Below are 22,954 nucleotides of genomic sequence, written 5' to 3'. Positions count from 1 at the left end.
TCCTTCCCCGCTGGGGGAAACTTGTTCTCTGGCATGTTCAAGCCCTGTACTCACACACTGGGTCTGCACTAGGCTTGGCAGCTGCCATTGCAGAATAACTAACATTTTTGAACAAGTAGTCTGTTATCGGCTTTTCACAATTCCTGCAAATTGCATCTGGAGCCCTGCTCACACTCTCTTCAGGGCTGTTGTTCGCTCTTCTACTTCCTGAACAGAGCAGAGATAGTCTTCTCATTACTCCCTCTCCCTTTTCTGCTTCTGCCTTCGAAGTTTAAGCTTAGAGGATTGCTTTCCCTGCCTGTAACATACGTACAGATTCCTTTCCATGCCTGTAACATACATACAGATTCCTTTCTCTGCCTGGAACATACATACAGATTCCTTTCTCTGCCTGGAACATACATACAGATTCCTTTCTCTGCCTGAAACATACGTACAGATTCCTTTCCCTGCCTGGAACATACTTACAGATTCCTTTCTCTGACTGTAACATACGTACAGATTCCTTTCCCTGCCTGTAACATACTTAGAGATTCCTTTCCATGCCTGAAACATACTTACAGATTCCTTTCCCTGCCTGGAACATACGTACAGATTCCTTTCCCTGCCTGGAACATACTTACAGATTCCTTTCCCTGCCTGGAACAGACTTACAGACAGCAGTCTCTTACTTTCCTCCTGTGCTGCCTCTGTCTTTTTCTCCTTCTTTTTCTCCTCTGATTGGGATTGCTCCTCATCCCTCTACTGGAATGTAAAATGTGGCTTGTATCTCAGCTGTGCCCCCTTCCACTCATCTGCTTGTGTTTTCTTACACTGATATTGTACTATTTAACGCACATGCTTAAATGGTGTGTTCTAGAGTTTCTAAGGACAGATTTTCATAATTATGATTTGGCCAAGTCATCTTTGTATCTTTTCCCCGTTACTTATTAAAATGACCTTTGGAGGAATTACTTTCTAAGAATAAGTCCAGCAGTTGTAGTATATTATCCTTTTAGTATGGTGGAAAGTTCAACTCACTATGGTTGTATTTAGAATTTTCACAAACTTCACAATATATGCAATCGAGCCATAATTATCTTTTTTGAATATTAGATCTTAGGTTTTTTTTTCCACATTTACTTATCGTGTGCACGTGTGCTCCTCCCAACATGTCCCTGTGGAGATCAGAGGGCAATTGCAGGAGTTCTGTCTTTCTACCACGGGGTTTCTGGGGATTGAACTTAGGCACCAGTTAGATTTTAATATAAACATTTGAAAGCTTTATAAATACATGAGATATTTCTCTCTCTTTTATTTTAGTGATTTAGATTTTAGATATTTAGATATTTTAGTCTGCACAGAGATCTTTCAAATCTAAAAGAATCTCCATCTAATGTTTGAAGACTGTGGCACTCAAGAGGAGTGTCTGCTGAAACAGTTATCTTGAACAATGCTGTAATTTTATTATTGTAGTTGTTTCTTTCTATTTTTCATTAAGCTATCTTTATAATTTATGGCTTCCAACAAATGATTCAAATTAATAAAAATGTTCAAATGTGCCCATATGTAGCTGTATTTTATTTTTGTTTGTTTGTTTGTCTGTTTTTGAGACAGGGTTTCTCTATAGCTTTGGAGCCTGTCCTGGAACTAGCTCTTGTAGACTAGGCTGGCCTCGAACTCACAGAGATCTGCCTGCTCTGCTTCCTGAGTGCTGGGATTAAAGGAGTGCACCACCACCTAGTATTGTAGTTGTATTTTTTTTTAGCATTCTTTAAGGCGCTTGTATTCCTAAATGTGTCACATTCTATCTGCATTTTCTTTTCTTTTCCTTTTATTTCTTAAGATAGGTTTCTTTGTGTGGTCCTGGCTAACCTGGAATTCTCTCTCTGTAGGTGGGGTTGGCCTTGAACTCAGAGATCCTCCTGCCTCTGCCTCCCAAGTGCTGGGATTAAAGGTGTGTGTCACCACCCCTGGCTCTATCTGCACTTTCAATTTTGGTTTTCTTCATTGAATTAAATTTTCCAGAACTTGTAAATTTATTTTATTCTTACTTTGAAAATAGTCTTTGGATTTATATGGGAAGTTGTTTTATATTTAATTTCTGAATCTAAATTAATTAGTTTTAGTCTTTATATTTCTTTTCTATTTTCCATTATTCTCTCTTGAAATAGAGGGTTTATTGAAATCTTATTTTTAGACACAATGTTATTTGTTCTGTCTTCTTATAAATTAAGTATAGGAAAGGTGACTAGTGAGATGATCACTTTCTCACTGTTTTCAAAGATTTTGCATATTTTAACTTTAATGAGCTTCTCACTACTATATCCTCGTTTATTACACATTTTCTCATTATGAAGTTATTATTCTTCTCCTTCCTCCCCTTTACATCGTCTTTGTGCAATACTCACCTTGTTGTGCCTTCTGTTTGCGTTCATCTGACTCCTAAATTATATCTTTATTTTCTTAAACTCGACGTGGCATTTCACGCGTCTGTCTTTTATAAGGAGAAACCACTGGGCCCTGTTTTAAAATCTACTCAGTTTATTCTCCACGAGGTCATTTCTGTTTATCCATGAACATTTTATAGCCCCCTTGACAGCCTGGTTAATGGTGGGTTTATAAGGTCTTCACATCTTTCGAAATGTAAACTTTGGTGGAACACCATTTTATTGACTTCAGCGCCCATCCACCCACCGTCTACATCCAAATCCATCCTTCTCTGAGGAACGCCATCAGTGGGAAGAACCGTTCAGAGATGCCTAGCTAATGGTGCTCCTAACCTATTCCTATTCGGCTATCAAGGACAGCAGCATGTCAAAGGAACACTCTCTATAGGTGTGATGTTCATTTAGGTTAAGATAGACAGGAACATAAAGACTTTTCTGATGACTTTATTGTAAGAAATGACCACATTTGGTCCATATTTTAGCGTGCAAAAATTGAGTAACCTGAGTGGTATTCTCTAAGAAATAAATATAAAAGAGGTCATCCCCATCCAAAATCATCAGTTTTTCATGGAATGTTGTAGATTCATGAATCAGGAATTACTCATAAGACCATCAGGCATTTTAATATGGGGCGTGCCATTTCTCCACATCTTTTGACCAGAGCCTCGTGAATCATATGCTGCAATAATAAGGAACAGGTTTGTATGCACACACACACACACACACACACACACACACACACACCTTATACATATCTTTGAAATTATGTCCTAGAAAATGTATTTTCATTTGTAAAAGTGTTTTTCCTTTCACTCATCAATTGTTCAGAACAACTGTCTGTAGACTAGTAAGTAGCCTTTCACAGAACACTATTTGAGGGATGGAGGAGTCTCTCCTAGGCAGTTTAACTGAAAAGTAGGAGATGTTTGCTTTGTAGATAGGGAAATAATAATGATAGTACAGAGACCAAAATTAAGACCTGCTGATGGTCTCTTGTTTGAAACACTCAATTTCTTCATATAGATTGGTCAACAAACATGTATGGAGCTCTTTTTACACACAGATCTTCACATGAAGCCATGAAATAATGTTAGAGCGGGTGCCATTGTAGGGGTAGTAGTTAACTGTGGAATAGAGAACATTATATATTTGGGCCTTTAACCCCGAAGATGCAAACACCCACCCAGGGTATGTGGTGTATCAAGACACCATTCCACGAAGTATAGATCGTATGACTACTCTTAGGGCAACGGACTCCACTCTTAAGAATGTGTCTTCATCATTATTTCAAGAGTTGCAGTGTGATGTACTCAACACGTTATTTCAGTGCCTGCTTCTTCAGGGACAGTGAGTTCCTTTGCCACCTAGTACACAGTGAGGGACTATGGATAGGGAAAGGTGGATAAATACTTACCGGAGTGATGGTATTAAGGTTAATTTTGATCCTCAACTTGGTTAGAACTGGGCATGGTGGTTTACCGAAGCAGGACCATTTCCAGGAATTTGAAGCCAGCCTGGTTGACCGAGGGACATCTTGTCTCAGAAAGCCAAATAAGAGTAACGGCAACAGAAAAGCAAACGCAAGGTCACTTGGTTGGGTTGAGAGATGCTCTGGAGATTAGTAAAGTACACACCACTGGGCCTGTAAGGATTACTTCAGAGGACTTTGATTCCCTCGGTGCTTTGCCCATTGATGGATTCAAAATCTGAGTAGACTATTGGAGGTGGTAAAGTTGTGGAAGGTAGGGTCTAGTTAGAGGAAGTGGGTCTCCTGGGGATGTGCCTTTGAAGAAATATTTTGGGTCTGATCCATTGTTATTACTTTCTCTGTTTCCTGCCCACTATGCAGAAAGCAGCCGTTTCCCTGCATTCAGTGGATCCAGCTGATCTTGAAATGGAATCTACAAAATCGTTCACCCAAATAAACTCTTCCTCTTCTAAGTTGATGATGCTAGGGTTTCGTTTTTATTTATTTATTTATTTTTGTCATGGTGATGATAAGGTGACTAATACACATGGCAATCCTGATTCTTTTACATTGCAAAGCTCAGATTTCTTTTTTATTACTTTATAAATAATACCAATTAAAATTCCCACTTCCTCCCCTCCTCCCACTTCTCTTCTGCTTCCTCACACACCCTCCCCCACCCCCTCTAGTCCTAAGAGAGGGCAAGGCACCCTGCCCTGTGGAAAGTCTAAGGCCCTCCCCCCTCTGTCCAGGCTTAGGAAGGTATGCATTCAAAGAGAATAGGATCCCAAAAAGCCAGTACACGCAGTGGAGACAAATCCCAGTGCCATTGTCATTAGCCCCTCAGTCTGCCTCAGCTGTCACCCACATTCAGAGGATAAAGTTTGATCCCATGCTTGTACATTTCCAGTCCAGCTGAAGCTGGTGAGTTCCCATTAGCTCAGGCACACTGTCTCAGTGGGTGAACCAACCCCTTATGGTCCTGACTTCCTTGCTCATGTTCTCCCTCCTTCTGCTCTTCAACTAGACCTTGGAAGCTCCGTCCAGTGCTCCAATGTGGGTCTCTGTCTCTATCTCCATCGTTCACTGGACGAAGGTTCTATGGTGATATTCAAGATAGTCATCAGTCTGACTATGGGACAAGGCCAGTTCAGGCATCCTCTCCGCCACTGCCCTGGGTCCTAGCTGGGGTCATCCCCAAGGACTCCTGGGAACCCCTCCAGAGCCAAACCTCTTGCCATCTCCAAAATGGCACCCTCAATTAAGATATCTCCTTCCCTGCTCCCATATCCTTCCTTCCTCCATCTCAACCATCCAATTCCCCCAAGCTCTCCCCAACCCTTCTCTTCTCCCCTCTTGGTTAAAACAAATAATAATAATAATAATAATAATAATAATAATAATAATAATGCAGAGCAACAATAAAAAGTCATAACGAAAGATGGAAAATAGTTAATTTTTAACGTTGAATGGGTAAAGTTGAACTCACCCTTACAAAACTGTGTCATATTGGTCCCTGAAAATATGCGTCATGCAGCCCCTGACATTTAGAGAGGCCTGAATTTAGCTGGCTGTTGGCTGAACCACCAAGATGGGAGTAAGGGACACAAGGCAGGGAGTTGCCGACATGGTGACAAAATCAGCTGGCATTCACGGGTGGCTTGCTATGGTTTCCTTTGTGCTGTAGATTGGAGCATCTGGAAGAAGTAGATGCTTTGGTTTACAAAGAACTTATCACTTACCAAGGGTGCTCGTATTTATTGAGGGCCTACTATGTATCAGTTCTGTGGGATATATTTCCCCATTCATTTGATCTCTCCATTCTCCTAATCATTGAAGAAACTGCAAAATGAACCCAAGAAAGGTAGATTGCAACACAGCATTGGGGTTTAGAAGCAGCATTCCACTTACAGCACACACAACCCCCATTTAGGATGGAGAAACCGAGTGTCACTGAGATCCAGAGACTCACCCACCCAATCTCACTGCTTCCAAAACTCTATGACACCGCTTAAAATGGGACATTTCCCTCCTTCCATGTTTCACCATGGTAGTGCTGTGGCCCCGTGCCTGTCTGTAGGGGACACCCTGCCTCTCGTCTTCACCGTCACCTCTTGAAGGATACTGCAGCCTGACTCTCTTGAGGACTCTTTCCTACTCCCTAGCACAGTAGTGTCCAGCACACTCAGAGCCAACGGTCGCAGTCTTCTCATATTCTAAAAGCATGGCTCAGAGAACGCCACTCAACACTCTACTCTGGACAGTCACACAGAGGTAGTGAAGTGGTACCTGGCCCTTGAGCATTGCCCCATCACCTGCTGGCTCTATTTCTTGAACCCCCATTGTCTGTGAAATGGGGCAAAACCACACTGGCTGAGTGGGGTGAGAAAAGGTATATGGGGAAAAGACCCTACCATTGAGTTACTAGCTGTGTTGAATTTCTCCCATTTTAGGCAGCCAGGTTTTCAGAGAACACTGGGAATGTTCCAGAAGCATAGGGGCTGAGTGTCTCTTTGTCTAGTGCCCCCGCCATCCTGCTTCGTCCTGGATGACTTTGTCTCTTATCTTCATCATAGACCTAATATTGATCGGGCAAGACAGGGAGTAAAACCGTAAAAAAAGCTCTGCGAGGCAGTTGGGCCTTGATAGGGAGGGGTGGGGAGGTCCCTGCTGTTTGTACAGGTGCATTGTAATGCTGCCTGCGGTGTGAACATTTTCCACTTCATTACTCCTGGCCCTGGCCCAGGCCCTGTCTGCTCCCCTGGCCCCTGTCTTGGTTTAATTTCAGCCGTCTCTGGCCTTTGGAAGAAGCTGTAATAGAAAGGAAAACAAATGAGGTCGCCATAAACATTTTTTTTTTTTGCACATTTAGCCAGGCAGTGCCGATGGCATGCTTGTGAAGAAGAAAGGAGGCCAGTTGGCCAGCGCTGCTGGTGCCCCCATCAAAGAAACTTGTTCCCCAAGGGCTTCTGTCTGCTGAGCCTGATCCCTCTAGATGGGGCTGACTCTGCTTTAACGTGTAAGAATGAGCCCAAGCAGATGCCCACGGGACCCAGGGTGGCATAGTCTACAAGAGTTAGTCGATTTGTATAAATAACATTTACTATGCATACACTGTGTGCCAGGTGCTATTCGGAATATTTTAAAGAATTTCAGGCTGACTGATAGCATCCTGCTGTTATTCTTACAGATGGGAAAACTGAGTCACACCGAATAATTTTTTAGTAACAGAGCCACGTTTTGTCCTTTGCACATCCTTGGCACCTACATGTTGAGTGCGGTGCTGTGCTTTCTTCTGATGTACCATGTAGTATGTGCTTACATTTTGATGATGAAGAACATCCCAGGGTATCCATCAGACATCCTTGGGATGACATGAGTTGAATTAATTTAACCCCCGGATTAAATGGAATCATAAAGTAGCAGAGTCCTACGATTGTTGGATGCTATGGTTCCCCCAGACATCAAGATTCCACTGACACATCTCCCGTGATGGGAGTTCACTCCTGCGTGGGCTTCCTATCCCATTGGGTGACACTGTAATTCAAAGGTGGTGGTGGTCGCTCATTGTGAGGGATGAAACTTCCCCCATCATGCTGATTAACTGTCCTGGCAAGGTCCCTAGTGCATGGTGAGTTCTAAATCTATCCTCGTCTCTTTCCTGAACTTTCCCCCTTGTCCTTCACACATTGAAAAGAAAGAATCTATTCATTGCTCAACTGGCTGAAAGATATTTTTACAAAATAATAAGGAGATTTGAGCGTCAGAGGGTCCAGTTGTTGCCTTCCCCCTTATTAGTTCTTCTTCCTTTCCCAAGTGTTTGGGATGACACATTTGCTGAGGACAAACTTCAGAGAGGAATGAGACACATTCCCGACTTGTGGGGAGAGCCTGTGAACGGTGGGGACTCACCACACAAGTAACCTGCAGTTAGAGCAGTATGCGTTGAAGAGGGGAACCCGACATTGGGAGCAGTGACAAGTGACACTCATGGAAATAGTCTCTAAGGGCCATGAGGAATACCTTTCTATCTCCCAGTAAGCTTATTCTGTGCAACTGAAAGACAGGATTGCTCTCAAAGCAGTTTAAAATTGCCCTCAGATATATGGCTTTATTAATTGGAAAGAGAATGCTATTGAAGTGGAAGTTATAATAGAGATTTGTAGTCAGTTCTCTCTCTCTCTCTCTCTCTTTCTCTCTCTCTCTCTCTCTCTCTCTCTCTCTGTGTGTGTGTGTGTGTGTGTGTGTCTGTCTGTCTACAAGGACATAGCTCCCACATCAGGCCTTTTTTCCTAGCCTGTCAATTACCCCTCTATAGCAGAACGTTCCCACTAAGGCAGACATACCCTGAAGTCAGTCATTTTTAGGCCCCCACCTTTTCTTTGTTTCTCTCCAGAGACTTTCACCTGCCTGCATTCTTCACTTCCTTTCTCTCTGTTCCCCCTTGCAATGATTCCCCTCAGTGTTTGCCCTCGCCAGGTCACTGAGACAGATACTGTCATGGCCCATAAGAGAAGCAAAGAGCAAACACACTTTGCCAGCTCTGAAGGTTAGTTTGAGTTCTCAGTCCCCACCCTAAACCGTCACTGCCTGAACCACCTGGCTTGCTCCTTTCTGAAAATGCCCCCTTTGGCTTGGCTTGCAGGATGGGACTTTCTAGGGTTTCTCCCTAGCTTAACAAGCCCCTTCTTCGTGGCCTTCTGGCTGGGTTCCCACCTCTTCTACCCTCATCCACCAGAGTCACCCATGGACCGCTGTTCTTTTCTGCCCCCACTTTCTTTACTGGGAATTTCAAACTAGGTCTAGCTTTAAGCAGCGTGTGGCTGACCAATGGCCAATATTTTAAATCAGCCACTTTTTGTCTCCCCTACCTTCTCCATGGTCTCTTCAACACCAGTCTCCAGTGTAACATATTTGCCTCCTAATTCCTCTGGAAACGACTGTGTGACTCTGATCTCAGCCGGTCATTGGCTCCTCTCGCCCTCACCCCTACCTTCCACCCATCAGCGGATCCCAGTTCCTCTTCTGAGTCTGAGTCATGCTCTTCACCACTCCAGACTCCTTCCCTTCCAGAGCTGCCTCTATTCACAAGAATGAATCCTCCCACTCCTTCTCTGCCTACCTTCAGCCTGCTCCCACGAGGGCTGGTTGGCTCCCAGAGCCTTGTAAAATCCACAGTTCTTTTCTATGAGGTTCTCATGGGCTAGACTGGTCTTGGTTTTGCTTCCTCCTTTGTCCCCACCGCTCTCTGTTCTAACCATGCTAGACTTCTGGCTGTTCCACTAGAAGTCACCACCTTCCCTCCTCAGCTTGGCATCCAAGTCGCTAGCTCCTCATTTCTGTCGGGCGCTGGGCACAGATTTTCCAGACAACTGGAAACAAAGCAGTATTTGGCATCACCTTTTCTCCACTCCAACCTGCCCCTGCAGAGATTATTGTGTTTGTAACACAGTATGTATTTATGTGCTTATAATCTGCTTCTTAGCCTTTCGGCTCCAGCTATATAACGTAGACTTTTTATTTACCCAAGGGTCTAGAACAATATTGGCACTTAGCTGATGCCCAAAGAAATATTTGCCTGAAAGAGCGAGTTGGAAAATGTGTTTGAATCTCAGCTCTGCCTGCCATTGCCCTGTGACTGAGGTAAGCCCCTTCACCATGAACCTCAGCATCCTCAATCTTCATTGGAAACAGCCATGTTTATCATTGCGAACCCAGCAGAGAGCAAAGAAAGCCCAGTGAGGTCCAGGCCGCGAAAGCTTGCTGTAATGAAATCGCGATGGACAAAACCCATGGAAGTCATTCCCCCTGGGCTATGTCCAAACAGGCAAACTAATCTGTTCCCAGAGAAATGTTGTGAAAGGACACGGGCTCTTTACACCTCTTAGGGCTTTCTTTGGCATAGCCCGATTTAGAGAAGTAGGGAAATAAACTTTTATGGTATAGCAAATCCCACCGGGTGCCAGGCACGCCACGTGGTGCAATTCAACCTCATATTTGCTACAGCTCTGCCTGGGAGGCTGCATGGCATCCTGATGGCAATACCCAGGTTATTTCTGCCTTATAAACTTAGCATATAACTCAGAGTAGGCTCGGCATTCAGTTTACTGATTTGGCTTTCACTGAATTTTTTTATTCCCTGCAGAAAGAACTCAGTGACAGCAAGCGACTTTCCCAATGTTACAGAAAGAGAGGTGCTGGCACTGGTACTGTCCGATGCCTGAACCAAGGTCAGCACACTTAGCTGAATGAGCTCAGTAAGCAATTAACAGGCTCCTGAAAGCAACTCGGGGGCTATGGGTAGTCTTATACTTCTCTTGTCAGACCAACAGTAGGCTTCACGGAGTCAAATAAGTTCTCTTTAGTTCCTTGAAGGGAGCCTGGAAAAGCCTTCAGTCTGTGCAGAGTGAAAAGACCAGGAGAAACCCTTCTCCTGACAAGTCTTTACTTAGCACCTCCCATTTTGATGTGCAGTTTCGGGGTTTTGCCATGGTCACTGTGGTTGCTATAGAAACAGAGCAACAAATATTTGGAAGCCAGCAACACCTTTCCCCCAGAAGCCCAGTCAAGAATGTTTGGGAGCAGGCCCCTGCCCATCAGGCTGCTGTTGCTGCAGCTGAATGCAGCCTTTGTGATTGGCCTTCTGGCCTGCCACCAGGCTCCAAAGGGATGACTAGGCTCAGATCTCTCTAAATAGTGTTTGTGTTTCAGTCATCCATAAGGAGGGGTGGGTGGGAAGCTCTACACAACTCTAAAACTCGCTGGGCCTATGGCTAGTTGTCTAGACAAAAATGAGGCTCAGTCTCACTGCGCGAATATCATCCAGGAAAGCAGAACCAGGGTGTTGTGAGCTGTGTTCGCAGCCCCTCACCAAGAACAGCATGCAGGAGGCTCCGTTGGCAGCATCCTGCAGCATCCTGGCTAGAGAAGCACATGCCAGTACTGTAAACCTATAGGAGAGAAAATGGGAATTGGTGGCAGAGACACAGACAGGTTAACAACTGGTAAGGAGGACGGTGCTGAGGCTGAGAGGCCTCGCTGCTGGGATTCCTACTGGCATTTTTTAAAATTCCTTTGAGTTTAATGTGCTGGGTGTCGGGACTGTTTGCATCATGTATGTACTGAGGCAGATTGGTGGGGAAAGGACTTTAATAGAATGGCGGAACTGGACTTTCGCTGAAAGCTGATTTTAATTGTCCATGGGAACTTGATAGGCTTACTTATCATGGTAGCTGGGCATCATGTGACTTTACTGTGGTGTGAATGCCCATGGCTTCCCATCTGGCACCAGTTCTGCCAGAGAGTGAGGAGGCAGTGAAGGAAATTTGACTTAATGGCAGGTGTTACTTGGACGGTTAGAAAGGTACCATTGTCTCCTCTGCCATAAACTGCCCACCTTTCACCTGCTGTCAAATTGCAAACTCACTCACCATTAAAACACTGGCTCATTACTTCATTCATTTAGCAAGAGTTTATTAAATGTCTACTGAGGGTCAGGCACTGGACTACGCACTGGGGCTAGAAAAATAAATAACATTTGTCTGACAAGTGTGTCTTGAATGTCTGCTCTATGTGAGGTGCTATGTTAAGCTCTGGAGGGTGCCACATATTCTACATAGTCTCAAGAAACTGTTTAGACAAGCTAAGTAAACAGACACTTGCCTCGGCAAAGATTAACTCTTCCTTTGAAAATCTGAGTAGCTAGGGGAGGTGCCCAGCAGAGACACTCAGGTTAGCTGTGGTCTAGCTGAGGACAATGGTACTGGATCTGGGAAACAGAAGCAGTAGAATCTAGTGTCTGTAACCACTGAGCCTGTCAGGCCTAAGCTAAGGGTGAAATTATCTCAAGCGAAATACAACAGAACAAAATTTAGCTCTTACCCGCACCATCTAAACTGAGAACCACCTGTGGCTACTGAATATATAAAATGTGAGTGATCTGACTTGAGATATAAAATGCACATTAAATTTCAGTCAGTATACAAATAGAATCTCAATAGCTCATTAGTAAATTCAAGCGCTATATATACCCTATAGTTTAGGATATGCTGGGTTAAATCAAATATCAAGATTTTTTTTTGCATTTCTTAAGGTGACGTGCAAACTACTCTGCAACCTGATAAGGTAAATATTATTTTTTTGTAGCACCAGCAAACTCTTATGGAATGGGATTACGGTGGTGTAAAGACTTGCCTAATACTACATGTCCAAGATCACACAACTGGACCTTCCCCTATATAAGGCCCTTTAATGATCTGGTTTTAGAAGCTGACTCTTTAGCAAACAGTTCCTTGTTTTATCTCAGCATCTATTGATATTTTCTAGAGTAGGCCTAAGAATATGCTGTAAGCACAAGACTTGACCAATCATGAATCCATTTTGGAGAGAATAGATAGATTCTGAAAGCAAGAATTTATCTCTACAGTCTTCTTAACAATTCCACCCTTGATTTCTCATATGTTGTGGTAGACAAACTGTAACGCCTGCCCTCAACAAAACAGGGGGTTACTATAGCTAAGTGCTTGTCCATGGACCATAAGCAAAAATAGTCCAAAGTAGTTAGGTAGCTTTTATTGCTGTCTTGACACAAACTTGAGTCACCTGGAAAGAGGGAACTTGGAGTGAAAAATTGTCTCCATCAGACTGGTCCTTGGGGGACATTTCTTGATTGGTAATTGATGTAGGAGGGCTCAGCCCATTGTGGGGGGTACCATGTTCTGTGCAGGTCATCCTGGATGTATAAACCAGAAGGACCAAACAAGTAAGCAGTGTCCCTCCAAGGTTTCTGCCTCAACTACTGCTCTGAATTCCTTCAGTGATGGGTTGTGATTTGGGAAGGGAGAGCCAAATAAACTCCCCCCCCCCACAAGTTGCTTTTACAGAGCATTTTGTCATAGTAAGGGAAAGTAACTAGCGCATGGGTTGTATAAATTATGGCAAGTGATCTTTCAGTTTTTAAAATACTTCCTTCTTAAAGTGTGTGTGTGTGTGTGTGTGTGTCTGTGTGTGTGTGTGTGTGTGTGTGTGTGTGTATGTGTATGTAGATGTATGTTCTTGAATGCAGGTGCCCACGGAGGCCCGAAGAAGGCACTGGATCCCTGGGACCTAGAGTTAAAGGTCTGTTGAAAACGATCAGCCTGATGTTCAGCTCGGAACTGAACTTGGCCCATCTGGAAGAGTAGTACTGCTGAGCCTCTCCCAAGCCTTCTGGAAAGGGTTCTTATTCCCTTCTTATTCTGTTCTTCCTCCTTATTTCTGAAGTCCTCAGAAGCTGAAAACAGTTGAAGATTGCAGAGCAACACATCAAAACGAGCCTGGGTCTCTGCCCCCATAGAGAGTTGCTGTTTCAACTCAGGATCGCTTCCCGCTGGGGAAACTAAACTTGATGACTACGATGTGTTTTCTGCTATATAGACAGTGGACCATTTTCTCATAATGCCACTTGTTACAGTTTTGATACTGTCTTGCCCCTGAACTCATGTGTTCTATACTTGGTCCCCAGTGTGACAACATTGGTAGGTGGTATGAACCATTAAAAGGGTAGGATCTAGAAGGAGGTGTTTAGAATATTAAGGACACTGCTTAATATAGTTTTCACAGGACTCGGGCTAGTTTCTGTCAGAGCAATTGTTCTGTCGACCAGGCTGGCCTTGAACCCACAGAGATGTGCCTGCCTCTGCCTCCTGAGTGCTGGAATTAAAGGCGTACACTGCCACCGCCTGGAGAGCAATTGTGAAAAGAGCAGACATGGCTGTCAAGTTGCTCAACATTCTTTTTTAAAATTAATAACATGCAAGACTGTGTGTCTGCTTATCTGTGCACTATGCATGCTAAGTGCTTAAAGAGTGCAGGAAATGGCATCAGAGTCCCTGCAACAAGCATCACAAGCAGCCAAGTGTGGGTGCAGCAAGGGTTCTTAACCCCTGAGACATGTTGCCAGCCCTATTCAACTCTGTCCAGTCAAGACATAACATGATCAAGTCTAACAATGAAGGTGTTGATTCTGGGTATAAAGACGGGAGACTTCTGTTTTAGACCCTGCCATGTACCATGCCTGGATGTGGACACTCTTTGGTTTTGGACATACTCGTGGGAGAGGAAGCAATCCATTGTGACATGTTTGAACTTGCCCAGTCTACCTCCCCACCCCTAAGGGACTTCCCTGGCAGGCTTTGTTGACCTAAAGGATCCCTGGGCACGCCTGTCCAACAGGACAGCTCTGCTCTCTCCCCAGGTCTGATGTTCACCTCAGCTGTGACTCAGTGTGGGAAACTAATAATGGATTGGCTCAAGGGGCCATGGGAAAGGGTGGGGCAATCACAGCAATGCTCTGTTACCCACCTGAGCCAGAACAGCCTGTGTTACGGAGTCTGGCAGAAAGGTCATTGCAGCAGGTCACTAAACATCTGACTTGGTCACATATTACCAGACAACTGAACCAAACTGAACTCTGACAAGCAATTTTTTCTTTTCCTTCTGGGATCTAGAGGAATGGATGTAGTTAACAAAGCCTCCTATCAGTTCATTTGATTTTTCTGTGCCGCCATGTTAGAGACAGAGGGATGAACGGGCCACAGGCCCTCCTTACTCGAGGGGAACCTGGATCCTTCTGCTTCGTAAGCAGGACAGTGCCCCAGTTCTTTTCATCTGGGTAAACTTCTGGCTTGGCCTCAACAATCAGAAAAAGTGGAACCAGCCCATTGTCCCTCAGTCCTAGGCCAGGAAATTGGACATTCGAGTATCAGTGGAGAGCAGCGCAGAAACAATGGCCTACAGAACTAACAGGAGTTTCAGTCGTGGCTTTGGGCACACAGTACGTTAAACAAAGTGACAATGCACTTTCTCTGTGCAGGACCTGGATCCCCTTTGCTAAAGTGGAACAGAGCTGAAGAGGATGGCAGGATGGGTTTTGGGGGTCTCTGAGGTCTTCAGATGACCAACTCAGCAGAGTTCTCTAATCCTAGGAAGGGGAAGAGAGCTGAAATAAGAAAATAATAGTGGAAAGATTTAGGCATCAATGTAGTCATTTCTGCCTAAGTCCAAAAGATAGCCAAAGAGACAGAATCTCAAACAGTCCACATTGCCTCCAGCTCATTAAGTAGCCGTGGTTGACCTTAAACTTTTGATCCTCCTGCCTCTATCTGCTGGGTGCTGGGATCATGAGCATGTGCCATTATGCCTTGGTTTCTATGATGCTGGGAATGCAATACAGGGATTTATGTACACTAGGCAAACACTCTACCAGTGGCACTATATCTCCAGTCCCAAGAAATAATTTGGAAGGAAAAGGAAAGCATTCAATGGAACCCCATTCCCTCTGCATGACCCTATGAGGGAAACATAACCCTCCAGTGCCTTGATTTCCTTGACTGAACAGTGTAGGTATACCCCGTGAGACCTCAACATCACCTGCCCTGAAGAGGCAAGGCAGATATGGCTGTGACACTGACTGCTGGGATCTGAACCTGGTTTATGTTCAGGTGGCCTTGGTCACTTGTTTGACTTTCTAGTGCTTCTGTTTCCTCATCTTTAAAACACGGCGAGAAAAGACCAGGAGCCCAGGACTGTGCACATTGCCCTGAGAGTGCCCACCACACTGAGCTATCATCTTCATCCTGTCCCCTTTCTCACACAGCAAGGGTGGTTGCCGTGTCTAGGGGCAGCAGGTCTTAAGAGAATGTTTCCTGTCCCGCGCTATCATCTCGCCCGCAAGAACGACGCGGGACACTTAGGATCCTTCTGCAGAAAAGCTTTAATGCGTCTTGAGAGGGAGAGCATAAGCTTACATGGCGGAGACCCAGAATGAGGGGAACCCAGCCCTTATAAAGGAAACAGTCCTCGCTTCTGACGTGTCACTCTTGGATTGGTCCGCTGCCCATTATCCCAGATGATGCCTCGGAAGTAGGCAGGGACGCAGCAGTAGTAGTAAGTTACCAAGCACATGCGCTGGGATTAAAGGCATGTGCTACAACACCTTGAACTCACAGAGATCTGCCTGTCTCTGCCTCCCAGGCATTGGGACCAAAGGCGTGTACCACCACACCTTGAGGTCACAGAGGTCAATCTGCCTCTGCCTCCCAGGCATCAGGACCAAAGGCGTGTACCACCACACCTTGAGGTCACAGAGGTCAATCTCTACCTTTGTCCTTTGAAGCAATGGAGAATGTGGTTGCGGCCCTCCACAGTTTCCCTTCCATGTTTTTCCAGGGACTCATGCAGAGTGTCTCTGGGATACCCCATTCTTCTCATCTCCAGACTTCGGGGGGTGGGGTATTTCTTTAAAATACAACATCTTTTTACATAGATTCGGAGAGCTGCCTGCCTGCCACTAACTCCCCTAATGAAGCAGAGGGAAGATCAAGGGACGAACTGGCCCCCTACTTATGGAAGTTTCCCATTCATCCAGATAACAGAGTGTTTCCCGTGGTCCTGCTTCCTTCTAGCTGCAGCGTGTGACCTGAAGGCAGAGAGCAGAGAAATGAAAACTCAGCCTCGCCAGTCCAACGGGTCATGAATGTCTGAGCGGTGTGTGATGATTTGAGCTGAAGGCTTTCGATCTCTGAACACCAGCATAACAGAAGGTATCGTCCTGCCTCTTGTCTCTTGTCCCCGCATGTGCTCTTCCCCGGGATTCTGTTAGGAGAGACTTGAACCTCCAGACCTTGAGGCCAAATCCTTAACTAAAGAAGACCAAGGAGGAGATGAGGAACTGGGTACCCTGGATGCCCCCCAGAGCAAACCCAGAGCAGCTCTCTACTTCTAGTGAGCAGCAATAGGCGAGATCCAGAACTACAACAGTATCCCTGTACCCAACCCCACTTCGCAGTACAACTTTTGGGGACAGCCCCACAGCTGCGTGGTGGCTACTGAACTTCTGAAACGGAACTCCTGCAGCTGATCAATTTGTATCCCTGTCCTGTAGATGAGGAAAGTGAGGCTTTGTCAAGGAGCTTGCCAAGGGAGTTGAGTAGAGTCACCTGGATGGAACCCGTCTTGTCTGGCCTCAAAGTCAAGGCTGTCACCAGCACGGTAGCCTCTCCTGCTATTCCCTGAGTCTCAGCACCCTTTCGATTGCAGACAGGTGACTGAGTCACGTCTGTCTGTGCAAAGGGTCTCACTTCCTGATCGGCTCTACCTGGCTCCAGGTCTCTGAGCCACCTGTGTTGTTTCATCGATAACAGTGTTTGCCCTTCCCAAGCCAGGGCTATAAAAGGCAGCTTTCAAAGTTACTGCCACAAAAGTGTCAACACGGCCGGGCTGTGGGGGAGTGATAGTCGTTTGTGAGGTGAAATGTCACCTCTGAGTTACCTCAAAGGCTGCTGAAGAGTTCTTCATTGTCCAAGGACCTAGGGTCTAAGTCTGGCTTCTGTCCTGTCACAACACACTAGACTGTGTTGGGCACGCTTTGTAATTCTGCTAGTCCTTGTTTTTGTCATTAGTGTGCGGAGACGTTTGGACGCTAAGACCTTAAAGCCCTCTAAAGTGTTTAGTTTGCTGGGCTGGGAGTACATTTAATGACTGTGAGATACTTTATGTAGAAACCTTGAGAATAAAACCACCCTCCAAACCCCAAAACTTTCTCCCCAAACCTCTCACAATGTCACCATTGATACCGCAAGGGTACTCATTAGCGTCGTGAGAAGAAATGATTTTTGTCATTTTTCTTTTTTCTTAATGTTAGAAAAGCCCCCTACCCGTGACCCTGGGCCAAGAGCCCCGGAGCACAAAGCCACAGTCAGACCCCAAGCATCCTGCGGAGCTCAGGTGTTCAGCAAATTGCCATCACTTAAGGAGGCAACAAAATTTTCCTCAGCTTTTACAATGTTTTCTCCCTCCTCCTCTGCTTTCTGGGGGTTTTGCCCGTGCTTGTAACTCACACCACAAATAATACTGTAAGCCTCTGGCTGTGAGGTGCGGAGTGGAGGCTGCCAAGAACATCACGGTTCATGAGGCCCATTGCTGCCATTCAGGAAGGTGGAATTCCAGAGGACAGCACACGCTCCAAGAACCCTTTGTGCTGGGATGCCTCTCACATGGGACTCATCAAATTGATGATGGTGCTCTTTTAACTCAGGATCGGGTTACCTGGGTGTCAAACAGCTGCTTGTGGTCCTGTGTCTGTTTGTCTATAGATGTCATGTCTTTATCCTTAGCACGGGAGTGGGCATTCTTGTCTTCATTCTGTCGGAAAAGGATGAAGGCTCTGTGAGCTCTGTAATTCATTCCAGGTCAAGGTCATTCATCAGTTACCTGATGATGTGTGCAGAAAGTCAAGATGATCTCTACAGACCCCTGAAGCCGTGTTCTTACCAGCCCACCTTCCAGCAACACAAACCAAAGAATCACTCACTGTATTTTCAGGCCCTCAGTGAAGCCCATGTGTGAAGGATAAGAATTATGGACGGAGACTTCTCCAAGTACTTTCTCCCCAAATATTGTCAATGAACTGACTCTGTCAATTGAAATGTCAACTTAACCCTCTTTCTTGCTGCCTCCTGGACTCCTCTGCCAGGAAGTCTGCTCAGGGCTGTATGTAGTTCCTGTCCCTGAGTGGGCACTCACTTCTGAGTTCATCAGTCAGCAATGCCTAGACAACATTCAAATCTGTGTTCCCCAATCTACTGCTAAGACCCCAGCGCATAGACAGGAGCCAATGGGCAATTGCTCAATAGATTCTTGAATACTGAGGAATGCCTTTTCCCTTCCTCCACCCCAAAGCACTGTAGACTGTCAGCTCTGCCTGGGACTTCTGCTAGGATGCTTCCCTCATGGGACTCATCCAACTGATGGTGGCATTCTCTTAATTCAGCTTTGGGTCTTTCCAAACCTGAGCACAGCAACTTCTTCCTTTTATCATTCAGGGCTGGATTGTTAACACCTTAAACTTGCTTAGCACCAAAGGAGGATTTATATCAGAAGCATACATGACTGTCTCAACATTGAAGGAAAAACTCAGCTTTCAAATTGCAGGAAGAGAATAGTTGGTCGACAGAGGGGTTGTAGCTCTGGGAACTCCCCCATCTCCTTTCTCTGTTCATTGAACTACCAGGTTCCTTTATAAGTCATGAATATGGACATTTACAGAGTTCTATCTTTAGAGTGACTAAGACAAAACAGGGAATGTTCTCTCCCCGCTGTGTTTCAGTAGTGTAATTCCTAGGAGAGGTCAGCACACTGAACAAGGTGTCTGAGATACTGCTAGCCCAGTCACTGGGACTGGGACTCTGTAGGATTCGAAGACTGTGCCACACTCTGGGTATCTACAATTCTGCAGAAGTATAGGACACTCTGCCAGATACGCTGCTACAGAAGCAAGGCCTGCGTAACTGTAGGTCATGAGCCTGACTGGCAAGTTGCACAGTGAAGGGCACTCTCATTGACCCGTGTTGGGTTAGCCTTTTCCCTGGGTCACCAGCATGCTTAGAAAAGCAGGATCATATTAGACATCACACTGTCCTTTTGGTCCATATGGTCTGAGTGGAAAGTAGATGAGGAAAATAGCATTTTCTCTAAGTGAGGAAGGTAGCACATTCCTGGAGGCCGGGAGAACCGATTTGAACAAGGAAGTGTTTACAACTCCGACCTGCTTCTCCTTCAGTGGTCCAAGGAAACATCTGCCTTGTAACTATGGCCAAAAACCTATGAGGTATCCAGATTTCTTTCCTCTCCCTCATAGTAATCTTCCAAATGTGTCTCAAATATATCCTAATCATCTTCCCATTTATTATGCTTCCTCTTAGTTTAAGCAACAATTTTTGCTGAACTCATTATAAAAACTGCCTCTTAAATACAAGCACCAAATTCATCCCATCCCTATGCACCCGCATTGTTATATGACTTCGTTGTTCTTGCCAGTGGGAGGTAGGTCTGTTACTCTGTGCTAGAAGCTTGTGTTTGGCCTATGAGATACTAGGAAACATGAACCCAAAAGTTGAAAAGCACCCCTGTGTCGGGGCTTGCTCTCTCTTGCTGGTCTTGATAGGCCTGAGAAAAAGTCCAATAATAAGAGACATACGACCCACTCACTCCCACTATCTCAGGGGAGAAGTTGTACCCATGGGTGAGCAAGCCACTCTTTGGCTGCCGAGACACCCACAGATGCACAGATTATGGGCAACAATAGTCTTTGTTTTAGGCCTGAGTTATGAAGTGATTGATTATACAAGTGCCAAGGGATCCACCTGTCTTCCTTTCCTTCTCTAGCATGTCCATACTGGTACCCATTACCATTCTAAAATCAGGGTCAGAGTATGTCACCTTCCTCTTCACCGAACTATGACTGGTCAGCATCTAACAAATGGTGAGCGAAGAAGTTTGATATAGAAGTCCAAGTTCTCCAGGGTCTGGGCACAATTATCTTTTGATTTGCCTTGTCTTTACCCTGTTAACTTTCGTTCTTTCTCCTTACTGTTTCTTGTTTCCATGCTTGGATAAGATGGGGCAATCTGTGTGCTTTTTCCCGAAACAGCATGCTCCTTTTCATGTTTTCAAAGCCAGATCAGATGTCCTCATGTTAGCAAACATCCACTGAAACGCACATTTTAGTTCTCATCTACCTTATGTTCTGGGCTTGCAACTGTTTGAACAAAGAGACTTTAGTCCTTTCTCCTATAACCCCTAAGCATGCCTCGCATGCATTTTGAGCCCTTTGAAAGTAAAACATGATGTCACTCCATGAAAAGTTCATGCTTAAGAACTACAGAATAGGGGCTGGAGAGATGGCTTAGATGTTAAGAGCACTGGCTGCTCTTCCAGAGGTCCTGAGTTCAATTCCCAGCACCCACATGGCAGCTCACAGCAATCTGTAATAGGATCTGATACCTGCATGTGGGTATACATGCAGAACACTAATATACATAAAATACAAATAAAATTTTTAAAAAACTGAAGAATTGAGTTACAAAACATTGCAGAAGAAAAACACAAAACCCCTAATATCTTAAGCAAGTTTACATCTGTGATGGGCTGTGTTCATAGGTATCTTTGGCTATATGTTGAGTATATGCTCAACTATGGAGTTACTGTCATCCCCTAGAGTTGGAATAGGTGTAGGTATGATCTGTTGAGTTGTGAGACCAGACAGTTAAGACTGCGAAATCCGGCAGTGAGGATCTAAACCCTGGCACTTTCATTTCTGTCAGTTTGGCCTAAGAAAGCTATGTAACACTCTTTAGCTTCTTTGTACGTAAATTGTGAACAGTAATGGAACCCAAATCACAGGTTGCCTGTAAAGAATGCATTAAGTCAACACATGGAGCTCTTTGCAAGGCACCCACCTACCCTAAGCACTTGTAAGTTTTTCACTGATCTATGAATGCCGCTGCATTGTTGCCTGGCCAGAACCTGCTGCCTCCTGTGGCCAGACTGGTGCCTAGCCCAGTGATCATCAGAGAGCCTTCATCCAGCAGCTGGTGCAAGCAGATGCAGACCCTCAGTCAAACACTAGGCAGAGTTTGTGGAATTCTGCAAAAGAAGGGGAGCAAGGATTGTGGGAGCCAAAGGGTCAAAGACGTCACAAGAAAAACCACAGAATCAAACAACCTCTGTGAGTTCATAGGGACTCACAGAGACTGAACCAACAACCAGGAAGCCTGTATGGGACTGATCTAGGCCCTCTGCATCTATGTTACAGTTATGTATCGTGATCCTCTTGTGGAACCCGTTAACAGTGGAAACAGAGGCTGTCTCTGACTCTTACAGATTTTTTGGGACGTTACTCCTCATACTGGGCCGTCTTGTCCAGCCTTAATACATGGAAGGTACTTAGCTTTACTGCAACCTGATATATCATGTTTGGTTGATACTCGTGGGAGACCTGCCCTTTCCTGGACAGAACGGGAGGAGAAGTAGATGGGGGGGGGGGCAAAGAGCAGATGGGGAATAGGACTCGAAGGAGGGGGGATGCTGTTGCAGGATGTAAAATAAATAAATTTATTTTAAAAAAAAAGAATGCTGCTGCTGGTTGTGATAACGATGTGACCTACCCTGTTGTTCAGTCTTTCTAGAATGGCTTTCGAGCCTCTCGGAAACTGGAGGTCCAATAGATCGCCTTCCTCACCGTGAGTCCTATCGGGCGTTAGCAAGAAGCAGAATAGTGTGTGGAGACAGCACAGACTTTCCCCTTAGCTCAAGGGGAAATGTGAGCTCAAGCCTTCAGTTTATCAACTGGTTGATTTTTATTAAAATTCTTATCTTCACTGAGATTATTTCTTCACTCATAAAGTGGGTCCAGCCTGACTGGCTTGAGAAGAAATCCCCAAAGGAAAACTGTTGAAGGAGGTACAGACTTTGCAGAGTAAGAGCCCATGCCCCTTCTTTCTGGATATCCATGTTGTTGTTGTTATTATTTTGGTTTTACCTTCCGTTCCTGGCCTGGATATCCATGTTATTATTATTATTATTATTATTATTATTATAAGTATTATTTTACTGTTTATTGACAGCTATTCACTGAGCTGACACTTGAATACCTGCTATGTATTGGGAGTATTACAGCAGGCAGGACAAAGCCATCCTGGGAACTTCCATGCCTGTGAAAAGACAGAATTTAAGTGAGTAAAAGGTACCATAGTTTCCCACTGGTCATGTGGTGAGACTTGGGGAAAGGACTTCTATGGACCCTCGGTCCTTGGCACACCATGTTGTCATTGCCCTTGTATTTCAATGCTCTTCTTTGCCATGAGGTCCTGGAGGTTGAGACTCTCTGTGTGGCTATGACTCAGGTGCCCATCACGTGTCTTGTCTGTCAAGTTCATCAGTACTCCCTACCTCCATAACTGCACCTAATGGTCACTGTAGTAAGTGACGTTAGACAGCATGAGGGGCCACAGAAGATCCCTTTCCCAAGACTCACAACCCTTACCATATTATATCAGCAATCTTCTAACCACAATTTCCCTTCAATATAGATGAGGACTAAAAGTCTGTATGCTAGGCCCTCATTTTATATTTTCCGAAGAGAGTGATGCCCGAAAGACAAAAGCTGTTTCTATGGCTCTTCAGTCCTGCTGCCCAGTACTGCCTTGGCACCTGCTACATTACCCAGGGTTCTCCTAAT

The 22,954-nt window shown here is 45.0% G+C and overlaps 2 long non-coding RNA genes across 3 annotated transcripts; both read right to left on the bottom strand.

Moving 5' to 3' along the window:
• Nucleotides 1-2,857: 2,857 nt before the first annotated feature.
• On the bottom strand, nucleotides 2,858-8,977 carry LOC146895091 (uncharacterized). Of its 2 annotated transcripts, XR_015000842.2 has the most exons (4): nucleotides 8,769-8,977; nucleotides 5,387-5,594; nucleotides 3,844-3,962; nucleotides 2,858-3,108 (listed from the first exon to the last, which is right to left on the bottom strand). It is a non-coding gene; the product is annotated as an uncharacterized LOC146895091 (long non-coding RNA). The 2 variants fall into 2 exon arrangements; XR_015737563.1 differs by lacking the exon at nucleotides 5,387-5,594 and having other exon boundaries at nucleotides 5,640-8,977.
• A 6,654-nt stretch (nucleotides 8,978-15,631) lies between these two features.
• Nucleotides 15,632-17,041, bottom strand: LOC146895092 (uncharacterized). The gene is made up of 2 exons (XR_015000843.1): nucleotides 16,875-17,041; nucleotides 15,632-16,354 (listed from the first exon to the last, which is right to left on the bottom strand). It is a non-coding gene; the product is annotated as an uncharacterized LOC146895092 (long non-coding RNA).
• Nucleotides 17,042-22,954: the final 5,913 nt, after the last annotated feature.

The sequence above is a fragment of the Myodes glareolus genome, chromosome 3 (genome assembly GCF_982192425.1).
Source record: "Myodes glareolus chromosome 3, mMyoGla1.1, whole genome shotgun sequence".
In the NCBI taxonomy this organism is placed as follows: Eukaryota; Metazoa; Chordata; class Mammalia; order Rodentia; family Cricetidae; genus Myodes; species Myodes glareolus.
This window is presented reverse-complemented; position numbering and strand designations above follow the sequence as displayed.